This window comes from Schistocerca serialis, chromosome 10 (assembly GCF_023864345.2).
Source record: "Schistocerca serialis cubense isolate TAMUIC-IGC-003099 chromosome 10, iqSchSeri2.2, whole genome shotgun sequence".
NCBI classification, from domain to species: Eukaryota; Metazoa; Arthropoda; class Insecta; order Orthoptera; family Acrididae; genus Schistocerca; species Schistocerca serialis.
The window spans coordinates 57,772,689-57,793,453 of record NC_064647.1 but is presented as its reverse complement, the minus strand read 5'-3'; the positions used below and the strand labels follow the sequence as shown (position 1 = coordinate 57,793,453).

General features: G+C 45.1%; 1 non-coding gene across 1 annotated transcript; it reads right to left on the bottom strand.

Annotated features, from left to right (window-relative positions):
• Positions 1–2,517: 2,517 nt before the first annotated feature.
• On the bottom strand, positions 2,518–2,589 carry Trnae-cuc (transfer RNA glutamic acid (anticodon CUC)). The gene has a single exon. It is a non-coding gene; the product is annotated as a tRNA-Glu (tRNA).
• Positions 2,590–20,765: the final 18,176 nt, after the last annotated feature.

Sequence of the window (20,765 nt, the reverse complement as noted above, 5' to 3'; positions counted from 1 at the left end):
TTCCGACACTATCTACTAGGTCATTTATATATATTGTGAAAAGCAATGGTCCCATAACACTCCCTTGTTGCACGCCAGAGGTTACCTTAACGTCTGTAGACGTCTCTCCATTGATAACAACATGCTGTGTTCTGTTTGCTAAAAACTCTTCAATCCAGCCACATAGCTGGTCTGATATTCCGTAGGCTCTTACTTTGTTTAGCAGGCGACCGTGCGGAACTGTATCGAACGCCTTCCGGAAGTCAAGGAAAATAGGATCTACCTGGGAGCCTGTATCTAATATTTTCTGGGTCTCATGAACAAATAAAGCGAGTTGGGTCTCACACGATCGCTGTTTCCGCAATCCATGTTGATTCCTACAGAGTAGATTCTGGGTTTCCAAAGACGACATGATACTCGAGCAAAAAACATGTTCTAAAATTCTACAACAGATCGACGTCAGAGATATAGGTCTATAGTTTTGCGCATCTGCTCGACGACCCTTCTTGAAGACTGGGGCTACCTGTGCTCTTTTCCAATCATTTGGAGCCTTCCGTTCCTCTAGAGACTTGCGGTACGCGGCTGTTAGAAGGGGGGCAAGTTCTTTCGCGTACTCTGTGTAGAATCGAATTGGTATCCCGTCAGGTCCAGTGGACTTTCCTCTATTGAGTGATTCCAGTTGCTTTTCTATTCCTTGGACACTTATTTCGATGTCAGCCATTTTTTCGTTTGTGCGAGGATTTAGAGAAGGAACTGCAGTGCGGTCTTCCTCTGTGAAACAGTTTTGGAAAAAGGTGTTTAGTATTTCAGCTTTACGCGTGTCATCCTCTGTTTCAGTGCCATCATCATCCCGAAGTGTCTGGATATGCTGTTTCGAGCCACTTACTGATTTAACGTAAGACCAGAACTTCCTAGGATTTTCTGTCAAGTCGGTACACAGAATTTTACTTTCGAATTCACTGATCGCTTCACGCATAGCCCTCCTTACGCTAACTTTGACATCGTTTAGCTTCTGTTTGTCTGAGAGGTTTCGGCTGCCTTTAAACTTGGAGTGAAGCTCTCTTTGCTTTCGCAGTAGTTTCCTAACTTTGTTGTTGAACCACGGTGGGTTTTTTCCGTTCCTCACAGTTTTACTCGGCACATACCTGTCTAAAACGCATTTTGCGATTGCCTTGAACTTTTTCCATAAACACTCAACATTGTCAGTGTCGGAACAGAAATTTTCGTTTTGATCTGTTAGGTAGTCTGAAATCTGCCTTCTATTGCGCCTGCTAAACAGATAAACCTTCCTCCCTTTTTTTATATTCCTATTAACTTCCATATTCAGGGATGCTGCAGCGGCCTTATGATCACTGATTCCTTGTTCTGCACTTACAGAGTCGAAAAGTTCGGGTCTGTTTGTTATCAGTAGGTCCAAGATGTTATCTCCACGAGTCGGTTCTCTGTTTAATTGCTCGAGGTAATTTTCGGATAGTGCACTCAGTATAATGTCACTCGATGCTCTGTCCCTACGACCCGTCCTAAACATCTGAGTGTCCCAGTCTATATCTGGTAAATTGAAATCTCCACCTAGGACTATAACATGCTGAGAAAATTTATGTGAAATGTATTCCAATTTTTCTCTCAGGTGTTCTGCCACTAATGCTGCTGAGTCGGGATGTCGGTAAAGGGAGCCAATTATTAACCTAGTTCGGTTATTGAGTGTAACCTCCACCCATAATAATTCACAGGAACTATCCACTTCTACTTCACTACAGGATAAACTACTACTAACAGCGACAAACACGCCACCATCGGTTGCATGCAATCTATCCTTTCTAAACACCGTCTGTGCCTTTGTAAAAATTTCGGCAGAATTTATCTCTGGCTTCAGCCAGCTTTCTGTACCTATAACGATTTCAGCTTCGGTGCTTTCTATCAGCGCTTGAAGTTCCGGTACTTTACCAATGCAGCTTCGACGGTTTACAATTACAATATCGATTGCTGCTTGGTCCCCGCATGTCCTGACTTTGACCCGCACCCTTTGAGGCTGTTGCCCTTTCTGTACTTGCCCAAGGCCATCTAACCTAAAAAACCGCCCAGTCCACGCCACACAACCCCTGCTACCCGTGTAGCCGCTTGTTGCGTGTAGTGGACTCCTGACCTATCCAGTGGAACCCGAAACCCCACCACCCTATGGCGCAAGTCGAGGAATCTGCTGCTTGTCTTGATGCTATGAACGTCAGTTAACACAGTTTACGGCTAAAATGTTATTAATATATTTGTTTATTCAATTTTTTTTATAGCGAACCGAACTTTGTGATGGTGAGTTGTACGGGTTTCTCCTTCACTTCAGATGATACTGTAGTTACGTCACTGATGGAGCCATCATTATGCTTGAGTTTCAAGCGACAGAATGAGTTTTGTGTAACACTGTTGTAGTGTCAGAAACAATTAATAATGATAAATACACATTTCGGAAAGAAATATAACAGTACTCAACTGCGATGTGTCTATGAGCAGTTATGTACTTCTGTTGTGTGTTGCAAAATAAAATTTTTCCGGTACCGGGAATCGAACCCGAGCCTCCTGGGTGAGAGCCAGGTATCCTAGCCACTAGACCATACCGGAGATAGTTTGCAGTTCTACCAGCAACGTAGAAATTCTTAGGACAGACTGGCCTGCGTTACGTTAAACTGAACGTAAGAATGACGCCCACGGCCGACTTGTCGAATTCGGACGTAGTATATTTTTGGGCGGCGCGTGTCTGGGCACGGCAGGCTGGCTTTCTGTGGGTCAGGAAGTATAAACATAGCGAGCAACCGGCAAGGAGGACCTCGTCATCACGAAGCAGGGCTGCCTCGGCCTACGATAGCTGCCATCTTAAATTGTTGTCTCTTAAAGGCAACACACTTCTATTCTCAAAATTAGCAAGAATTGATAATCGAGTGTTTTGTGTAAGCATACATAAACCTCTTTCGCATTCACACAGTCCACAGATGTTCGTAAAAGCAGCTGTTTGTGCATCGAATCGGATATCAGATGACGACGATTCCCTCGTTTCGTCAGGTTTCGCCACTGTGATGCAGAAAAGGGTAAAAGAGAGGTGATGTGTGGTGAAAAGACTTCGTAAAGATACGAGAAACCTGTTCTCTCATTAAGATACTCTGGGCTGAAGATATATCCACGTGATTGTTATAATTACTTCAGGAACATTACACAAACCTATTTCAATTTTCTGTTGCTTGCAACACCTACGATTGAAACGAATGGTACAATAGTACCATCAAACGAAACACTGTCAGCGGTACTACGATTTATCGCGTGCTGCAGAGACTATGAAGACTTCAAATAGGCATCTGTACACGTCTGCATTATGCAAGTGTTGACTTTTGCTTTCATCTCTTTTTGCCCCGGATTAATAATGACTTCGATTTAATTTTTTTCTTTTCCTCTCCTGTAGTTAAGTTCTGGGAGAATTTATCTTTGTAATAACGAAATGTTTGCCTCTGACACCCTCAGTTGCTTAGTATTTTGTTATAAGTATGGAACCTACCTCTTTGCTCTACTGTGGTAGCAGCTTGCAACAAGACAAACTTTCCAGTAGTAAAATAAACTTATCCAGAAATTTTCAATGTTTTGCCTTATGTTGCATGAATAGTGTCCCCACGAGGACTGCATTACAACGCACATTTGCTTATCTAAGCCTGCTCGTTGTTGGACTTAGGCATATTACACTGAAGCGCCAAAGAAACTAGTACAGGCATACGTATTCAAATGACAAAGATGTGTAAACAGACATGCTGCGGTCGTCAACGCCAAGTGTCTGGCGCAGTTTTTAGATCTTACTGCTGCTTCAATGACAGGTCATCAAGATTTAAGTGAGTTTGAACGTGGTGTTACAGTCGGCGCACGAGCGATGGGACACAGCACCTCCGAGGTAGCGATTAAGTGGGGATTTTCCCGTACGACCATTTCACGGCAGTACCGTTGATATCAGGAATCCCGTAAAACATCAAATCTCCTCCATAAAAGGGACCAACGAGGACTGAAGAGATTCGTTCAACGTGACACAAGCGCAAACCTTCCGCAAATTGCTGCAGTTTTCAATGCTGGGCCATCAACAAGTGTCAGCGTGCAAACCATTCATCGAAACATCATCGATGTGGGCTTTCGGAGCCGAAAGCCCACTCGTGTACCCTTGATGACTGCAGAACACAAAGCTTCACGCCTCAACTCGGTCCGTCAACACCGACATTGAACTGTTGATGATTGGAACCATGTTGCCTGGTCGGACGAGCCTCGTTTCAATTTGAATCGAGCGGATGGGCGTGTATGGGTATGGAGACAACCTTATGAATCCAAGGAACCTCCATGTCAGCAGGGGACTGTTCAAGCTGGTGGAGGCTCTGTAATGGTGTGGGGTGAGTGGAATTGTAGTGATGTGGGACCCCTGATACGTCTAGATACGACTCAGGTGACACAGACGTAATTATCCTGTCTGATCACCTGCATCCATTCATGTCCATTGTGCATTCCGACGGACTTGGCCAATTCCAGCAGGACAACGCGACACCCCACACGTCCAGAATTGCTACCGATTGGTTCCAGCAATACTCTTCTGAATTTAAACGCTTCCACTGGCCACCAAACTCCCCAGACATGAACATTATTGACCATATCTGGGATGCCTTGCAACGTGCTGTTCAGAAGAGATCTCCACACCCTCTTATGGATTTATGGACAGCCCTGCAGGATTCATGGTGTCAATTCCCTCCAGCAGTACTTCATACGTTAGTCGAGTCCATGCCACTGTGTGTTGCGGCACTTCTGCGTGATCGCGGGGGCCCTACACGATATTGGGCAGGTGTTGCAGTTTCTTTGGCGCTTCAGTGTAGCATGCGTGCAGAAGCTTGAAAGTCGATGAAGCCTGAGGCAGTTTTGACAGTCCGAATAGTTACGCAGAATTACATTGCAGTCAAATATACCTGCTCACAATGGTTGGTCATTCATGCTTGTCAATCTTGCACTTGCCCTCGCGTGGTCACCTTGAGTTGGCGTGCAACCGACAGAGTGCTTTTCTCTCTCTCTCTATCTCTCTCTCTCTCTCCACCAGCTGTTTCCTCTTTTCCAGCTGAGTGGTTTTGTTCTGAATGGAGAGCCAATAGAGTAGTCCAGTTAATGCGATACAGACACTACAGCAACAACTGTATATAAACGTCCTGTGTTACAGATGGGTTTATAATATTAGTCTGCGAAACATTGTGACGGAAGGTACTTTTAATTGCATGATGAAAGCTCATCGGGCTAAATGTTATGTTATATTATGTTAACCGGGAACCTAGAAACGACGGAGAGGTTCCGTCCCCGCCGCAGCCGCAGTGGTCCGCATCCCTACGACGACTACCGCAGTCCACTGTACCCCTTCGCCGCCCCACACCGAACCCAGGGTTACTGTGCGGTTCAGCTCCCGGTGGACACCCCCCCCCCCCCCCCCCCCCCAGGGAACGTCTCACACCAGACGAGTGTAACCCCCATGTTTGCGTGGTAGAGTAATGGTGGTGTACGCGTACGTGGAGAACTTGCTTGCGCAGCAATCGCCGACATAGTGTAGCTGAGGCGGAATAAGAGGAACCAGCCCGCATTTGCCGAGCAGATGGAAAACCGCCTAAGAACCATCCACAGACTGGCCGGCTCACCGGACCTCGACCCAAATCCGCATGGCGGATATGGTCTAAGACCACAGGCTTTAAATTCTCTTTGGAGAAGATTGTTTGTGTAGATTTTAACCGTTCCCGTTCTCTTTTTAATCTCCATGTTTTAAAACTAGGAGACACTGTTCTCACCTTTAAGGAAAACGTAAAATATCTCGAGCTTATTTTTGATGAGAAGCTCACATGGTTGCCACACCTAAAGGATCTAGAAGTCCGCTGTTTCAGCCGGCCGAAGTGGCCGTGCGGTTAAAGGCGCTGCAGTCTGGAACCGCAAGACCTCTACGGTCGCAGGTTCGAATCCTGCCTCGGGCATGGATGTTTGTGATGTCCTTAGGTTAGTTAGGTTTAACTGGTTCTAAGTTCTAGGGGACTAATGACCTCAGCAGTTGAGTCCCATAGTGCTCAGAGCCATTTGAACCATCCGCTGTTTCAAGGCTTTAAACGTCCTTAAATGCGTCAGTCATAGGTCCTGGGGCGCTGACAGGGCACGTCTGCTCCAACTTTATAAGGCCTTTGTGCGACCTCGACTCGAATACGGATGTCAAGCTTATGAATCTGCAAGGCCTTCGTATCTCAAAATGTTGGATGTGATTCACCATGAGGGTATTAGGCTTTCAACGGGGGCTTATCGCACGAGTCTAGTTGCTAGTCTATGTGTCGAGGTTGGACAGCCTCCGCTGTCCATTCGGCGTCTTCTCCTCGTGGTACGGCAAGCATACAGGGCCGAGTCCACTCCTATTTCGTTGGCGTCCAACACCTTTTCACAGCCGGCACTGGAACTTCTCTTCCGCCACCGTCCGAAGGCAACAAAGCCGTTTGGCATCCGTGCAAAGGAGAGTCTCGAGTCAGTACACCTGGAGGGCATTAAGGTCCTCAACCAGGGATGGAGTACGGCATGTCCCTCGCTACTACAAAGGCCGAGATTACTTCTTGATCTGGCTGCTTACAAGAAGTATTGTACCCCGGACCACCTTTTTAAAATTAAATTTGTGGTGTCACCGCCAGACACCACACTTGCTAGGTGATAGCTTTAAATCGGCCGCGGTCCATTAGTACATGTCGGACCCGCGTGTCGCCACTGTCAGTGATCGCAGACCGAGCGCCACCACACGGCAGGTCTCGAGAGACACACTACTACTCGCCCCAGTTGTACGGACGACTTAGCTAGCGATGCAACACTGACGAAGCCTCGTTTATTTGCAGAGAAGATAGTTAGAATAGCTTTCAGCTAAGTCAGTGGCTACGACCTAGCAAGGCGCCATAGCAATTGATAGTTATCGTATGAAGCATGTCTCATCAAGAACGATGTATACAAATGATGGATAAAAGTTAACTATTCCAGAAGCTACGTACTTTTCTTTATAGCATTCATTACGTATCCTGTTTCAGACCTCACGCCATCCTGCGTGAGCTTATAGCTTGCATTTCGGCCTTCTCTAGCAATATAACAAAATTTACTGAGACTTTAGACCGCCATTCGGATTTTATTACTGTTTACACGGATGGGTCTAAACAGGGGGATTTTATGGGCTGCTCTGCTGTCTTTTCCGATACTGTGCGTAGGATAGAGCTCCCAGAGCAGATCTCAGTTTACTGTGGAGAACTGTTTGCCATTCTGAAAGCATTAGAGCATATGCAACAACATCATGGGGAGAAATTCATCATCTGCTCCGATTCCCAAAGTGCTCTACACGCTCTTGAACAGATGCACTCAGCAGATCGGATGGTGCAAGAAGTGCAGGACGCACTCCTGCTCTTGCAAAAGCAGGTCAAGGATGTAATTTTCTGCTGGGTTCCAGGGCACACAGGAGTTCCTGGAAATGAACTTGTAGACGCGGCTGCCAAGGTGGCTTGCTGCATCCCACTTCCTGCTCGCTGTTCCGTCCCCCTGGAGGCAATAACATCATTCGTGACTCGGAAGGTCATGCGTTGGTGGGAGACTCAGTGGCTGGAAGTGAGGGATAATAAGTTGCGAGCGGGGAAGGATTCAGTCCGACCGTGGCCTTCCTCCTTCCGGCAACGACGAGCTGAGGAAGTAGCCCTTACACGGCTTCGAATAGGACATTGTCCATTGACACATGGTTTTCTGTTACGTCGTAAGGAGCCACCAACGTGTCACATATGTGGGACACAGCTGTCGATACGACATATTTTAACTGAGTGTGTTTTATATGCGGGTTTGAGGGAAGATTTAAGTTTCCCACCAGACCTGCCCTCTATTTTAACTAATAATGAGGAGTGTGGCTAGAGTTTTACGTTTTTGTGTGATGCCTGGACTTCTTCCCAAAATATTGGGATTGAGATCTTAATGTGCTGTAAAGTGGTTTGGTCAAACAATTATTTGTAAGTGGTCACCCAGCCACAGTTAATTGTTTTTGCCTGTTTTGTACTGGTATTTTATTTTTAGTTTTTTCTACCTGTTTCGATGTGCTGTGTTCAATCTTGAAGTTTGAGCATTTACAATTCTCGCAAAGACCGGCTCTGAATTGATCCGTGTTTAACAGATCTTGGCAGCACTCGACAACATTTATTTTGGGAACGGGCGCTGATAACCTCGTTGTTGCGCGCCCTAAAACACTAATCATCATCATCGTGCCGGGGACCGTCGCTCCTTCCCACCCGGAAAGCCGTGCGTTAGACCGCACGGCCAACCGGGCGGGCCAGGGGCGAAATGTTAGTAACCGGCTTAAAACAGGAATCAGTACAGTACGATGGATCGTGGTAGAGACGTGACAGAAAGACAGATAGCAGCTCTCACATTTGGCCGCGACCATGATCCCTCTGCGAATGAAGTTGTTCGATTTGTTCTCGTATCAACGTCTGCTGTCCAATGTGTCTACGAGATATGATGTGCCAGTCGCAGCCAAGTAAACCACCGTGAGAATAGTGGCTTTAGAAAGGAACTGACCTAGGCAGGTCGGAGACGAATGCCACTGTCTATCGGGACAGTTGCATTCAGGAAACGCTGCTGTCAATCAGTGCAGGTCCATCTCAACATTGCGAGGGCAGCTGCACTCAATGGACATTTGGAGTAGGGAAAGGTGAGGTTTCGTGAATAATTTCAACTTTTTGGGCCCCAAAAGGAGAGTAAATACGTAATTATGCGTTTTAAGTTGAGTTTCTTTTGATTAAGGAATATATCTTCGAGAACTGGTCCGCCTCATTGGAAATAGCAAAATTTAAAATTTTGAAACGACGAAAAAATTAAAAGTTGTTGGCTCTATTTGTTTTGTAAATGAGTCTACCTGAATCAGTGTAAACTGTCACACAGCCGCACACAAAATGGAAGATTATAATTTTAACTGTTCCAGTAGATGTTACGTGCATTTCGCACAGCCGACTTGGACATGACCAGCATCCCCCATATAACTTCATGAAACCACGCTTTGCACTCATCACACCTCAACCATCCCCCTTTGTTCACATACACTCCTGGAAATGGAAAAAAGAACACATTGACACCGGTGTGTCAGACCCACCACACTTGGTCCGGACGCTGCGAGAGGGCTGTACAAGCAATGATCACACGCACGGCACAGCGGACACACCAGGAACCGCGGTGTTGGCCGTCGAATGGCGCTAGCTGCGCAGCATTTGTGCACCGCCGCTGTCAGTGTCAGCCAGTTTGCCGTGACATACGGAGCTCCATCGCAGTCTTTAACACTGGTAGCATGCCACGACAGCGTGGACGTGAACCGTATGTGCAGTTGACGGACTTTGAGCGAGGGCGTATAGTGGGCATGCGGGAGGCCGGGTGGACGTACCGCCGAATTGCTCAACACGTGGGGCGTGAGGTCTCCACAGTACATCGATGTTGTCGCCAGTGGTCGGCGGAAGGTGCACGTGCCCGTCGACCTGGGACCGGACCGCAGCGACGCACGGATGCACGCCAAGACCGTAGGATCCTACGCAGTGCCGTAGGGGACCGCACCGCCACTTCCCAGCAAATTAGGGACGCTGTTGCTCCTGGGGTATCGGCAAGGACCATTCGCAACCGTCTCCATGAAGCTGGGCTACGGTCCCGCACACCGTTAGGCCGTCTTCCGCTCACGCCCCAACATCGTGCAGCCCGCCTCCAGTGGTGTCGCGACAGGCGTGAATGGAGGGACGAATGGAGACGTGTAGTCTTCAGCGATGAGAGTCGCTTCTGCCTTGGTGCCAATGATGGTCGTATGCGTGTTTGGCGCCGTGCAGGTGAGCGCCACAATCAGGACTGCATACGACCGAGGCACACAGGGCCAACACCCGGCATCATGGTGTGGGGAGCGATCTGCTACACTGGCCGTACACCACTGGTGATCGTCGAGGGGACACTGAATAGTGCACGGTACATCCAAACCGTCATCGAACCCATCGTTCTACCATTCCTAGACCGGCAGGGGAACTTGCTGTTCCAACAGGACAATGCACGTCCGCATGTATCCCGTGCCACCCAACGTGCTCTAGAAGGTGTAAGTCAACTACCCTGGCCAGCAACATCTCCAGATCTGTCCCCCATTGAGCATGTTTGGGACTGGATGAAGCGTCGTCTCACGCGGTCTGCACGTCCAGCACGAACGTTGGTCCAATTGAGGCGCCAGGTGGAAATGGCATGGCAAGCCGTTCCACAGGACCACATCCAGCATCTCTACGATCGTCTCCATGGGAGAATAGCAGCCGGCATTGCTGCGAAAGGTGGATATACACTGTACTAGTGCCGACATTGTGCATGCTCTGTTGCCTGTATCTATGTGCCTGTGGTTCTGTCAGTGTGATCATGTGATGTATCTGACCCCAGGAATGTGTCAATAAAGTTTCCCCTTCCTGGGACAATGAATTCACGGTGTTCTTATTTCAATTTCCAGGAGTGTATTTAGGGCGTTAATATTAGAGTTTGCAGAAACTACAAAGTATGTTTTATTGATCCGACTCAGCTTCAGGTGATGATAAAGATGAATCCTCTTCTGGACTTTTTCTCTGCCTCGTGATGACTGGATGTTGTGTGCTGTCCTTAGGTTAGTTAGGTTTAAGTAGTTCTAAGTTCTGGGGGACTGGTGACCGTAGATGTTAAGTCCCATAGTGCTCAGAGCCATTTTCTTTTGGACTTCATTGTTTGTCTTGAACATTCAGCGCATTTCTGCAACCTTCGACCGTCTTTCTTTTTCAGTTTTCAAAATGCAATTTTCTCTTCTCATTTGTAAGACGGAGATGAGCTGGCGAAGTCAGATGGCAAGCTGAATTTTTCTCTCTCCGCGCACGTACGGTACCCGTGTCGTTGGGGTTAGCAAAACTGAATAAAATAATAATGATGATGATGATGATGGTTTCCTGAACTATGACTTCCCGAAATCTTGGAGTTGCAGGGCGTGGATTTATGTGTGATACCGTGGTAGCAGGGCGGTACTTATCAATGAGGGATGTCGACAAAGGAAGGAATTTGCGTTATTTTATTTGGTTGGAGTTGAAGGGGAAAATTCGTATGCACTCCACTCCCTTCACAGTGTTCACTGCATTGGACAGACGTGGAAAATTTTACCGAAAACAAATTTTGTAGTGGAGGCTGAGTAGTTATTGTGCATAATTAGGCTACAGAAATAGTTTAATAAAGAAGAAGTAATACAGATTCAGAAAGCTCCCGGAAGACTGATTCTCGTAGCCCAATTACGTTATTATGTTTTAAGTGTAGGCAGTTGCTCAAATTTGTAACAAGAGTTGTTCTGTTGACCGACTTAGTTGGTGCTATACAACTGGTAGTGGAAATATTTATAACCGGCATTCATGCTGTGTTTCAATAACAACCTTATTTTAAACAGAATTAAGAAGTTAAAATTTTCTAGGTTGTTAGGCCGCGTCGTATTTCTTCAGACAATAGACGTTCCGACCCCTCTGCTGGGATCTTCTTCAGGTCTTCTGGTGCCCCTTATAGATTGATCACTCTCAAAGAACAGTGTCGCCTTCTCATGTATAGGGGAGTTTTCCCCGCACTTGTGCTGGAGAAGTGGGATTATTGGTTTGAAAAGTCTTGGGCTACCATTGGTCGGCCATCGTCATTGGATGGTAAAGAAGTTTTCCCGCGCTAATGTCGAAGAAGGGAGGCTTATTGGCTAAAACTTCTGCGACTGCCATTGGTGGGCCAACATCATTGGTTAGAAAGGTATTTTCTCGCTTTTACACTAGCTGTGAGCTACTGCCCGAGGCGGGATTCGAACCTGCGACAGTAGCGGTCGCGCGGTTTCGGACTGCAGCGGCCGGCCGAACCCTAATTGATCCGCATCTCCGGTTAATCCACATCTCCTTCACTTGTGAATAGTGCTGGAGAACCATTGCCGCTAAAATTGTTACTAGAACTTAAATGGTGTCAGATTGGAGGAATAATCTACTACCAGCCATTTCTGAGCCCGCTGACTTGATGCTCACATTGAATAAAGTGACTGGTGAGGCTGTGTACCCGGGAGAGCTTGTCGACGCTTTTGAAAATATTCCAGGATGCTCAGACATAGGTGTTAATGAGGTAAATGTTAATGTGCAGTTTGGGCGATCACGAAAGTCATCTGTTTGTACGTCTGCTGACCGTGATGGTGGACTATTGACGAAGTTGGCACTCAGTCCGAATACATACAGAGGCAACAAAACAGCTGAACAATGTAGTGGTCTATTTTGAACACCCGGCGGAAGCAACTTCGGGCAAATTGATGCTGGTGAACGCTTGCGTTACCGTACTGTAGGCTACATAAGCGATGCAATAGGCTGGCTCAGAGAAAACTGATCATTGCAGCGTACGAAACTCGGTTCTTTTAATTCATGTCTATTTACTTGAAAATAAATGTTACGTGCGTGTTTTCGCCATTTAACCAATGACATTCTGGTTTTTCTTAATTTCCCGACTATCCGGATTTTCGATAATCCGGATAAACTAGGTTTCAGCTTACTCCACATAAAGGAGGTTTAGTGTAGTTATAAACATCTGTTTCGTGTGACCTGTGTATAGTGTGTCAGTCAGCCACTTTTCTGTATCATCTTTTCAATTATTTTCTTCCCTCTAGTTTTGACTGTTTTTGTTCCTAGTGCCGTCTTCAGGCAAATTATCTTATAGGTGCTTTCGCTTCGCTCATGTATTCCAGTGTGGTAAACTTTTCTCAGGGGTATCCCACAGTACTTGTCTCATTTCACTTAATATCTACAGTGCGTGATCGGAACCGTTGTTCTCGGGGGTGGGCGGGGGGTGAGGGAGGTAACTTTGCTTTCTGGGTCAGAGGTATGTGCATGTTACACGGACGACGAGGGGACATGTGTACATCTGCCAGTGATCCTTCACTAATCGGTTAAGTTCTGCAACCATTATGCATGAAGATTCCGAGTGATTTCAAGAAATTATTTGACATTTGCCTTTGTACCTATAGATTTCAGCAATAGCTTTATTACTCTTCCATAACTTCCGGTTGTTCATTAAGGATCTTCCATTTCTTATATTTATGTCCGCTTAAGTGACCCTAACGTCAATATAAGAATTTGAGAAGAAATTTTATATAAATATTTGTAGAAAAAAAATTTCCGGTTCCTTTTTTTTTTTTAAACGTAATAAACTTTTATTTACAAAATAAGAAATACTGTCATGAGATTCCAAGGTATTTTCAATTTCAATTTCTGTTAGTTATCGAGTCTTTTTCTTTTCTTTTCTGATATGTAACTTTGTTGCAATTGTCTGTTTCGTTATATTTTGTGCATTTGCAGGTTGATTTACACTGTTGCACTGATTTGTAAGTCAGTGGAGCAAAAATATTTCATTTTTCCCTGTTTATTTTGCATTTTTGTTAATTTTATGGGTTTGATTCAAATACTCCTAAGTTCTAGACTTTAGGTAGAGTTATTGGTCTGGTGCCATTATGTGGCATGTAACTATTATTAGAGTTGTCTTACTGGCTAAGGCTTTCATCTAGGAGGCAAAGGACAATGACAAATATGTATGAATGAATATTATATATTTATATAGCGAAGGTGTCCACGAGATTGTGGTTGAGAGGAAGAGAGCGAGAGAGGGATAGAGAGAGAGACAGAGAGACAGAGAGAGAGAGAGAGAGAGAATTATAGTGAGAGGGCGATATGGAACACATTTGAGACATAATTAAGGAAAAACTCTATAAGTGGACAAATATATTCTACGTAAGCTTAACATGATTAGATTAGAAATTGTAGAGAGCTGTTTCTTTTGTTAGTCTACTCACGTAGTCATCTTCGGCGTAGCGAGTGATGTTTCGCACATTTTTTTATGAACGCTACCTGGATATGCGCTATATGTGTAGCCGTAGCACTCATCTAATAATATATACACTTTTTTTCCGTTGCGGACACTGTGATTGCACTGCACAAATTTTACACCGCACGCACTTTTAACACACAACACTTTGGGGGTGTTGGAGGGTCTGCATCGGCGACGACGGAGGCGTGGAGGACTAGGGGGGGGGGGCGTGGTGTGGCGGCGGCGGCAGCGCCGGCGGCGGCGGCGGCGGAGACGACGGAGGCGGTCGCGGCGTGTGGGAACGGAGGGCTTCCTTGAAGGCGGCGTCCAGCGCTATCTGTAGGTAGTTCTGGAACGTCTGCCTGTAGTTGTTTTTCCGCTTGGCTCGCTTGTGTTCCTCCCAGAGATCGGTGAGGAACTGCACTCCGTCCGTTTGTTTTTTTGCGATTATGGCGTGCGCTGTCATCGCGAACGTCCACATGGTCGCGACGCGTTTGGGTCTTGGGAAACATTTTGCAGCCGGGATTGTGAGGGCTGTGACTTCTATAGTTTGGTGGTCCGCCCTGTTCATGAGTGCCACCATTTTCCTGCATGTCTCCCATATCACCTGACTTGTCGGACATGTGAAGCGGTGTTCCACGGTGTCGATCTCGTTGCACGCTTCGCAGTGCGGCGACTCGCGCATGCCGATGCGCGCTAGACGCTCGTTCGTGGGTATCTTGTTGTGTACGACTTTGTACCACGTGTCTCTAGCTTCCGGAGGTATGGCTTTCTCGGAGAGATTCTTCCAGACTTGTGGCCAGTCGTGGTCTGGAAGATTCGTCTCTGTTCTGCTTCTTCCTTGTTTGCCTCTCAGTGCGCGATAGATTTTCGCTGCAGTTCTCATCTCCTTCACTGCTAGAGTGGATGTGATGTAGCTACTGTCCATTATTATTAGCTTCAAGTAGCGCATCTTGTAGGGTATTCTACTGACGTCTACCGGCGCTTCCCCGGAATCGGGTCTGTGTTCTTTCAGTAGAGACGACGTGGTACAGTCTACACTTCTGTCCTCCATTTGTAGAGCTCGATGGAGCAACAGTGCCGCGCATTTTGTCGTGACATCTATCAGGCCCAGCCCCCCTTCTTCTCTAGGGAGAGTGCTGGTGGCTTGCGACACTTTGAGAATTTCCCGCCTCCACAGCAGGTAGTATACAGCGCTTCTTAGACTTCCCTATTTCTGTCGGTACGTTTATGACTTGTGCCATGTACCAAGCCTTCGCCAGGATCGTTTCGTTGATCAGCTGTGCTTTCTGATCCAACGTTAGGTTTCTGTTGGCGTGTGTCCTGACCAGCCCTCTGGTGGTGTTCAGGATGTTCCGCCAGTTCTCTGCGACCATTTTGAGTGGGCAGGCCTGCAGCTGAACACCTAGCACCTTATATCTGTCGGTCACCTGGTACCATGGTCTGGCCTCTCTCAGTTTCATGTTTCCTATCGGGAGGAGCACAGTTTTTTTGGGGTTGGTTGTCGCCCCAGATGCCTTCCCAAAAGACTCTATTATTGGGAGGACTTTGTCGATATCCTCTTTACCGTCCACGAAAATGCTCAAGTCATCGGCATATGCCATGCATGTCACTTGGGAATCGAACCCGAGCCTCCTGGGTGAGAGCCAGGTATCCTAGCCACTAGACCATACCGGAGCAGTTATCCTTTCCTGCAAGTAGAGTCAGAGTATCGAAATGGGAAACTTGTCTGGGATAAATTCCAGTCGTGTTTCTGGGACGCGCTTAACAACATCGAGTATGGAGGTAGTGTATTTCCGCACAACGCTGGTCCGGCACCGCAAGCCGTCTTCTCCCGGCGTTGCAGTGATATGTATAGTAGCAGCAAAAACGTCTCTCCCAGGCTCCATCTGTCTGTCGGCTTATACGAACTGCCCTCTTAATTTCTTGATGTAAATGCTGCCTATATCAGGTGTATACAAATGCAGAAAATGAAAAAGGCGAAGTGTAATACATACGTATAAAAAAATGAGGTTGTCAGAAAATGCAATATGGCCAAGCACGATGGTTAGAGGACAAATGCTAGGCTGTAGAAACATGAATGACTAGAGAAGAAAATAGATGCGGCCTGTAGGAGAAGCATCTAGCAGAGAAGGATCTGTATGAATATCAAGAGCTCGCATGGCATGCCAGTACTGAGAAAAGAAGGGAAAACTGAAAGGCCGAATGAGCATAGACAAGGACTATGAACTTGAAGGCAGTTTTATAGAAAGGAAAGAGAAAATAGAAGAAGATGAGGTGGGAGATATACAGCGAGAAGAATTTGACGGACCCAAGTGGAGACAAGGCCCCAGGAACATTCCCTCAGAATTGTTGAGATTCTTGGGAGGACTGCCTTGATATGTAAGAGAGAGAGAAGTGATCTCATACTACTCGATGAATGAAATAATTCCAATTCGAAAGAAAGCACATGCCGTCAGGTGTGAATACCACCGAACCATCTGTTCAGTGGTTGCGAAATACTGATGCTAATTATTTACAGAAGAAGAGAAAAACCGGTAGGAACCGACCTCGTGGGGCAGCTGTTTGGGTCACGCAGAAATGTAGGAACACGTGATGCAGTACCGACCGTACGGTGGTCCCCATCCAGGGGAGTATTACACCTTGGGGAATAAAATAGTAATTTCTCAGCGTTAAAAAAAGGTTTCAGTTTTGTTTCGGTCACGAAACTAAATTATCACTACTTCCCAAGACTATAACACTGATTACATAAGTTACCAATAATTACATTTTTTATTTCAAGTACTAGCGTTAATGCGTTAGCCAGTCAGTGGAGGTTACACACTACACATGGAGTTTGTTCTTTGTACCATTTATCTATGGCAGAAAATTGAGACATATGTATCACATATGCTCAAATATCTTATGAAAGTGCCTTCTCCGGGTTGTGGGTAGTTCGCGACAATAGACCTGCTTCGTTATTCACTTTGGAACAATAAACGAACTAATTTGACAGTGAAACTTCCTGGCAGATTAAAACTGTGTGCCCGACCGAGACTCGAACTCGGGACCTTTGCCTTTCGCGGGCAAGTGCTCTACCATCTGAGCTACCGAAGCACGACTCACGCCCGGTACTCACAGCTTTACTTCTGCCAGTACCTCGTCTCCTACCTTCCAAACTTTACAGAAGCTCTCCTGCAGAGTGAAAATCTCATTCTGGAAACATCCCCAAGGCTGTGGCTAAGCCATGTCTCCGCAGTATCCTTTCTTTCAGGAGTGCTAGTTCTGCAAGGCTCGCAGGAGAGCTTCTGTAAAGTTTGGAAGGTAGGAGACGAGGTACTGGCAGAAGTAAAGCTGTGAGTACCGGGCGTGAGTCGTGCTTCGGTAGCTCAGATGGTAGAGCACTTGCCCGCGAAAGGCAAAGGTCCCGATTTCGAGTCTCGGTCGGGCACACAGTTTTAATCTGCCAGGAAGTTTCATATCAGCGCACACTCCGCTGCGGAGTGAATATCTCATTCTGGTAATTTGACAGTACTACAGTAACTACGTAATGGCTGCTGCTCTGGTGTATGGACTACACTGTATTATCATTATCATCATTATCGTCATCATCATTACACGTAGTAGTAGTAGTAGTAGTGGTAGTATTACTGGTACTAGTAATGAGACACAAAACTTTAGCACCCCGAAGTCTCCCCGTTAGTGCGATTTCAGGAGTAAGGAGTGTAATCAAGTAATATATAAACAGTAAGTATCGTGCACAGAGTTTAACCTGGGTGATTTTTAATGGGGTTGCAGAAGTGGGCGAAGAAAGTGTCACTAGGAAGAGGAGTGCTGCAGAGAAAGTATGTTTCGTAACAAGTGTCTGTTGTCAGAGTGGATAGTTAGTTTTCTTTCTGAGGATGAGTCGTAAGTAGCGCTTGCAATGCACTGATAGTTCTTTAATCATTCTAGGAAAAAAGGCTATTACAAATAAGCTGTAGCAATTGTCTCGTTGTATCTTAGTTCTTGTTTTAGTAAATTTTCAAAATTGTTCGTAATTGTTTTTCATTCTAAAGTTCAGCTAGACCCTAATGCTGATGATGATGTAAGGAAGGAGGGGGGCGGGAGGGCATATTAGCTAATATCTGATTTCACTCAGGAATAATGGCGTGAGAAAGGTTGGGAACCACTATCTTAGAAGATAGGTTGAAGAAAAGCAAACCTACATTTATAGCACTTGTAGATTTAGAGGAAGCGCATTGTAGTTCCACGGAAATAGTCTTTGTTATTAGCAGCGAGCGAAAAGTCATATACAACTTGCACAGAGACCAGCCTGCAGTTATGCGAGACAAACTACATGAAAGGGAATCAGTAGTTCAGAAAGAAGTAAGACAGCAGTGTAGCCTCTCCTCTACATTATTATATTTCCAGTACATTACATTAATATTTGTTCCATAGATTACGAATACGACATTTGATAATGATGTGTGATGTGGAATGTGTCAGCTTAACATAAGTTTTCTTTGCACAATATAATTTTTTTCCTACTTCACATCCAAAAATTTATCTTTTTTTTAATGCAATTGCTACTTCATATAGAAAAATTCATTTAATGGGTAGAAGCAGTTGTCATTCAGAAGCTCTTTTAATTTGTTTTAAAATGCTGGTTGGCTATCTGTGTGGACTTTTAAAGCTATTGGGTGATGACCAAAGATTTTTGTGGCAGAATAATTCTCCCCTTTCTGGGCCAAAGTCTGGTTTAATCCAGAATAGTGAAGACTTTTTTCTTAATAATGAATTAACCCAAAATATATCATATGAAAACAGTGAAAGAAAATAGGAACAGTCTGTGATTTTCTGATATTTTTATCACAAAAATTTGCAGTAACCCTAAAGGGATAAGTAGCTGAACCTAAATGTTTTAGCAGATCATCAGTGTATTTCTTCCAATTTAATTTCTCGTCAATGCATACACCTAGAAAATTTGAATATTCTGCCTTAGCAACATACTTTTGTTCGAAGTCGTTATTTATCAGTGGTATTATGCCATTTACTCTACAGAACTGTATAGACTGTGTTTTCTCAATATTTAGTGAGAGTCCGTATGCAGAGAATCACTTAATAATTTTCTGAAAGACACTATTTACAATTTCCTCAGCTAACTCTTGTTTGTTGGGTAGGGTTACTATACTTGTATCACCAGCAAAAATAATTAGCTTTGCATCTTCATGAATATAGAGTGGCAAGCCATTAATATATATTAAGAACAATAATGATCCCTGTAGCACATCATTCTAGATACCTCCCCAGTTAGAGTACTCTACTGATTTTTGCAGGCTATTTGCACTGTTAATTTCATCCTTCCGTGTTCTTCCGGTCAAATAGGAATTAAATCCTTTGTGTGCTGTCCCACTCATACCACAATACTTAAGCTTAACTAGAAGGATTTCATGAGTTACACAGTCAAAAGCCTTTGAGAAATCACAAAGAAATTTGTATGGGTGATGTTCGGTTAGTCAGAGCAGTTAATATTTGTTTTTTACAAATATGTGAAGATATTCTTGAATACATTATTTTTTTAAGAATTTTGGATAAATCCGTCAGAAGTGAGATTTGGTGGTGGTTTTTAACCTCAGACCTATCCCGAAAAATGGCCTGTTTCAGTAAACTACTAAACATGTGCTGAGAATCTTACTTATCTGTTGGAAACCAGCTTTAGTATTCTGTTGGAAATGGCATCAATTCCGTGCGAGCTTTTACTTTTGAGTAAATTTATTATTTTCCTGTTTTCGGTAGGAGAGGTAGGTTGAATTTCAATTTTATCAAATTGCTTAGGTATTACCTCTTCCGTATATAGCCTTGCATTTTTTAAATGAACAGCTGGATCCTATTCTCACTACAACACTTAGATGTGATTATTAAAAATATTTTTATTTCTGACTTTTTGTTAACGAACTTTTTGTTGAGTTTTATCGCTGTGCTCTAGGTTGCCTTGTTTCCCTTGTAACAGTATTCCAGATTGTTTTAATTTTATTATCACAGGTGGTAATCTCACACATAATGCATATAGTTTTAGACTTTTTAATAACTTTTCTTAATACAATGCAGTAGTTTTTGTAATGTTTGGCTGTTTCTGATTCATTAACCCTTCTAGCTGTTAGGTACATTTTCCTTTTTTGTTTAAAAGATATTTTTATCCCTGACAGTAGGGACAGTACATTAGTTTTGTTATTTGGACAGCAAAATAACTGACTACAGTCTATGTCGAAAGGATATAACTTACAGAGTGGTAGTGTCGAGGAAAACGTTCCTGAAGAGGAGAAATGTCTTAACATCAGCACTGAGTCGTCCAGTTGCGCGGCGAGGTGTCTGTGACCCGCCGATCATCCCAAGTGGGAGTGTCCGCACGTGCCAACACTGCGGGCGTCACAGCTGAGTGCGGCCGGGACAGGCTGGAGCGACCTTGGGGCGCTGGCGACAGGCGCCGCGTCCAAAAACCCACCGTGCTTTTGTTCACTGCCGAGTCAGCGTAGACATTCTCAAGTGCCTATGAATATCTGCGATGCCCTGGTTTTCTGCCAAAAGAATCTCATTGACAGCCCTCTACTTGGAACGCACGTTCGTCACAGACGCAATTATGAAGGCTACGTACAGCGCCGCCACCTATCACAACTTCATGAAGCTACAGAGGCTGAAGCGGGAGTATTCCATGATGTCTCACAACAAATTCCGCATTTTTTCGACGGTAAATTGGCCGAGGAAATATGTGTTGCATTATGTATTCAACCACTGTAGCCTTGTATGGAAGCGAAACGTGGAAGATAAGCAGTTCAGACAGAAGTGAATATATATTTTTGAAATGTGGTACTAAAGACGAATGCTGAAGATTACCTGAATAGATGGAATAACTAATGAGA